We start from the raw sequence: 4,917 nt of genomic DNA on the forward strand, positions 1-4,917 counted from the left end.
TCCTGGTGTCTTTGAAAATGCTGCTGCTCAGGCAATAACAGTTAATGGTGTTTCTATCGAGACATGATAATCCAGTTTACCCGATATGCTATTCCATACATAACCCTATACTGTATACTTTATGAATCAATAAAAAATTTACAATTTTCAATTATAAACCAGTGTTTTCTATCAAAATTATTTCTTGCATGAATTTTGGGACACCCTTTATATTTTAATGTTTTGGTAATTACCTGCATTTTGAACTATTTTCTTTTTTTTTTTTTTAATCCTCACCTAAGGATATTTTTTTCATTGATTTTTTAGAGAGAGTGGAAGAGAGAGGGAAAGACAGAGAAATATCGATTTGAGAGAAACACATTGATTGGTTGCCTCCTGCACGAGGAGATATGTGCCCTTAACTGGAATTGAACCCAGGACCCTTCAGTCCACAGGCTGACGCTCTATCTACTGAGCCAAACCGGCTAGGGCTGAACTATTTTCTTAATCATAGTTTGTATCGTCACTGTTTATTGTGAAATTAGTATGGAGTTATAGGCAGAGTGTGCCCTAGAGGTTGCTCATAGGTGCTTAGATACCATATTACCTAAGCTGATATCTTCATTAACAGTAAGAGGAGAGTTCAGATGTGTTTTAAATAATTTATAATGAAAACTTCATTCAGTATTTCCTATATGCTTTGTTACTGCTACAACACAAAGAGCAACAGTTTCGTTTATTTTTAATATCCACCTACTTCCCTAAATTGATTTTCTTTATCCCCATTTTTTCTTTATTTGTTACCAAACCTAGCTCTCCAATTTAATTTCTTAAAACACAAGCCATTTTCAAGTTATAAACTGAGTACTTGTCCAATTACTTTTGTTATAGAGAAAGATCTAAAACAGTAAACACTAAGGCTTTTTATAGTGGTGAGTTTTAATAGTAGTAGTTCCTGGATAATAACTATTTGGGTTTTTTTAATTTGGTTGGTTGTTTTTGGGTTTTTGTTTTTGTTAATCCTCACTTGAGGTTATTTTTTCCATTGATTTTTTTGAAAGTGGAAGGGAAGGGGGAGGGGGAGAAGGAGAGAGAGAGAGACATCGAAGTGAGTGAGACACTTCCACATTAGCATATAACTTAACTTTCAGGGCATAAAAATTATAATTAATATCTAAATTATTCACTAAGGTTCTTCTTGGAAAATTTGCTACTTGAGTTCTTTATGTTACATTTAACATTAATTTTCTTTATTGCATACTTTGTGATGTCATACTTAAGAGCACTTAGTTATACATTATGATAACCATCGTGTTTATGTCCTGAACTCAATCATGCATTACTTCTGGTTTTGCATGGAATTTCAGCATGCCCTTACTATCCAGTGTAATATAATGAACAATTAATAAATAAACAGAAAAGGAAGCAGCCCTAGCCAGTTTGGCTCAGTGGATAGAGCGCCGGCCTGTGGACTGAAAGGTCCCAGGTTCGATTCCAATCAAGGGCACATGCCAGGGTTGCGGGCTTGATCCCCAGTAGCAGGCAAGCAGGAGGCAGCCGATCAGTGGTTCTCTGTCAACATTGATGTTTCTATCTCTCTCTTCCTCTCTGAAATCAATAAAAATATACGTTAAGGCCCCACTGTATTTGAGAAAAGAAAGCAGATTTGCATAGTCTTGTAGCAATCTAAGTTTAATATTCATGGAGATACACAATTATCACTTATTTAAAGCATCTAATTCTGTATGAGAATTACAAAGCTCAGAACATTTCCCCATTAGCATATAACTTAAAATTTTGAATCAGTCATGAAGTTTAAATAAAAAATAAGCAACAGCTTCGTCCGAGTAGTAAAAATCTTGTGGTGGTTCCCTGAGACATGTGCCTTTAATTTCAAGTAGGGAAGGAAGGGTAAGATAGCAAAGGAACATAATCTCAGAAAGTGAAATTGTTTGGCAATTGGGGGCCTGAAATATGAGGAATAGAGTTTGACAGTCATATGATTTGAGATCTGCATATTCTAAAGTATGGTCAGAGTTAGGGTTATTTGCAAAAGTCTTTGAGTGATTGCAACAAAATTTAGTTAACCAGAATTCTTAGTAATTCTTTTAGTGTGCATCAATGAGTTTTTATGGAAGACTTCATGTTTTAAAGAATGTTGAAATTTCAGTTTTTTTTACTCTCAATATTTAATTCCTGATAATTGAGATTATTCTTTTTTTTTAAACAAACATATTGAGCACTTTCAATCTAGGAGATTAAACAACTAGCTATGTGGCCTTAGTCTATTTTTCTTTCTTTAAAAACTAGTTATTTACAGGAACCATAAATTTTCATCAAATTTGGACACTTTTGAAAGAGAAGAAAAGTACTTTTAATGTTTATTTTTAGGGCAACAAAGTCATACAGTGGGGCCTTGACTTACTAGTTTAATTCGTTCCGTGATGGAGCTCATAACTCAAATTACTCGTATGTCAAATCAGTTTTCACCATTACAATGACATGTGATGCTGGGCTGATGTTGTGGTGTTCACTGTGATGTTCACTGCGCCAACTAGCAGTGGGGTATCTGAAGCTGGCTCGTAACCCGAATTTTAGCTTGCAACTCAAAGCAAAAAATCGACCGAGAGACGGCTTGTATCTCAAAAAACTCGTTAGTTGGGACACTGGTAAGTCAAGGCCCCACTGTATGTGATTGTACCAGGCCAGCTATATCAGAGTGGTTGTGAGAATTAAATATAAAATATTGTAATAAATGTTTTTAGTACACAAAGAATTATTATTCCCTGAAAATGTCCTTATCCTACTTTCAAGAAATTATGTTTCATCTATTTCTCTTACAGAGTTCTTGTCAGACAAAATGTGATGACTCTAAAGAATTACTTTAACTGTCTTAATTTAGCTCACCAAATATTTATTGCCTGCTTACTGTGTGCTAGACACTGGGTATCCATATATATAAAAAGCCAGGGGCCGTGACGACCAAAACAACCTGTCGCCATGAGGTGGCATTGACTGGCGTGCAGGCTGAACTGCTGACCTCTCGATCCTTTCCCCCGGCTCCCATGGGCAGCAGGGGCTCCCTCCCGCCTCCTGCGGGCGCTGGTGGCTCCCACCTGCCTCCAGCGAACCGCCTGATGGGGCCGGCCAACCTCCCATCATGATCAAGAGTGGGCTGCACAGAGCCTGGGCCCTTCCTGGCAGCCCCGAGTCCCTGGGGTTGAGAATTCTGATGGCTCTGCCCAGAGAGCAGGCACCTGACGGGCAGGGACAGGGACCACAGGCCTCTAGGGAGCACCGCAGAGTTGGCAAGGAGAGGAGAGGGCCTGTGGAGGCGGGAGGAGGTGAAGCCAATGGGCATCAGCTCAGAATCCAGCCCTTCCCCCTGGAGGCAGCGGGCCCTCAACCCAGAACCCCAGCCCGAATCAGAAGAGCCCGAGGGAGGCTTCAGGGAGCTCTATGCAGAGCTGCCCATTGAGAACGAAGGACTTCGTGAGGCCCTGACCCAGACCACGCTGCTGGCTGGCGCAGCTCAAGGTAGAGCTGGAGTGTGCCATGCAGAGGCAGGAGTGCTTTGCAGAGAGGCCGGCCCTCCTGGAGCTGGAGAGATTTGAGTGTAGCGCCCTGGAGCACAAGGCTCCTGAAGAGGAGCTGAAGGGCCTGTCCAACCTCCAGGCTGACAATCAGTGTCTCAAGGACAAGAACATAGCCCTGATCCGTGTCATCAGCCAACTGTCCAAATGACCCCGGAGGTCTTGCCCCTGCACCCGCATTTACACAGCTGCTTCTGCCACACGCACCCTTCCCCCTGTGTGAACACGAGTGACAGGGCTGCCGGGGAGTCTCTGAGAAGCATAACCTCCCCTTGGGACCTCCAGGCTGGGAGGGGAGGACAGAGCCCCCAGGAGCCAATGGGGCCATTGAGGCCAGGATGGAGAAGGAGGGCTGAGCCAGATATGGGGACCAGGGCTGCAGGCAGGACCAGGAAGGAGCCAAGGACCAGGAAGTTCCAGGACCAGTAGCCAGGACCAGAGTGGCCACCTGGAGGTTCCCTCTCATGTTTGCTGCCACCAGTCACCCCTTCCGCCCTGAGCAGGGATCCAAGAATGTGCCAAGCATCCGACCGGCCTGGGCCGCATGGGCCTGCATATAGGGTCTGTGTGCAATAGGGAGGAATGTCTTCTATTTTTTACTGCCCCCTCCCCAATGCAGTTGGGGGCAATCAGGCCAGCAGGGGAGCAGTTAGGTGTCGATCAGGCTGGCAGGGGAGTGGTTAGGGGGCAATCAGGCTGGCCGGCAGAAGCAGTTAGGGGCAATCAGGCAGGCAGGCAGGTGAATGGTTAGGAGCCAGCGGTCCCGGATTATGAGAGGGATGTCCCAGATTGGAGAGGGTGCATTCCGGGCTGAGGGACAACCCCGCCCTCGGGCTCTCCCAGGCCCGGTGCTCACTATTTGAATCACACTGGATTTTTATTTAAATGCATGAAAATGAAAATGGTATCTTTGAAAAATAGGTATATTCTTCTAGAAATCAAAACTACATAATTTAATATAAATTGTTCAGGATTTGAGTATGAATTTCTGTGTAGTATATATGTGTTTACTTAAATTTATAAATACAGATATATATATATACTAGAGGCCCGGTGCACAAAAATTTGTGCACGGGGTGGGGTGGGGGTCCCTCAGCCCGGCCTATGCCTTCTCGCAGTCTGGGACCCCTCAGGGGATGACCACCTGCTGGCTTAGGCCTGCTCCCCAGAGAGCGGGCCTAAGCTGGCAGTCAGACATCCCTCTGGCAGCCCGACAGTCCTCGGGGGATGTCCACTTGCAGCGGGGAGCAGACCTAAGCTGCAGTCAGACATCCTTAGCGCTGCTGAGGAGGCAGGAGAGGCTCCCACTACCACCACTATACTGGCAGCCATCAGCCTGGCTTGT

At 44.2% G+C, this 4,917-nt stretch overlaps 2 protein-coding genes across 3 annotated transcripts in view; both read left to right on the forward strand.

The window, feature by feature from the left end:
- SGPP1 (sphingosine-1-phosphate phosphatase 1) overlaps window positions 1–4,917 on the forward strand; it is a gene marked incomplete at its 5' end in the record, with an annotated part of 41,918 nt that overhangs the window by 33,772 nt on the left and 3,229 nt on the right. The gene's annotated exons all lie outside the window — the stretch shown is intronic.
- WDR89 (WD repeat domain 89) overlaps window positions 1–4,917 on the forward strand; it is a 98,723-nt gene that overhangs the window by 33,550 nt on the left and 60,256 nt on the right. The window lies entirely within an intron of this gene.

The sequence above is a fragment of the Myotis davidii genome, unplaced genomic scaffold, assembly GCF_000327345.1.
Source record: "Myotis davidii unplaced genomic scaffold, ASM32734v1 scaffold281, whole genome shotgun sequence".
NCBI lineage: Eukaryota > Metazoa > Chordata > Mammalia > Chiroptera > Vespertilionidae > Myotis > Myotis davidii.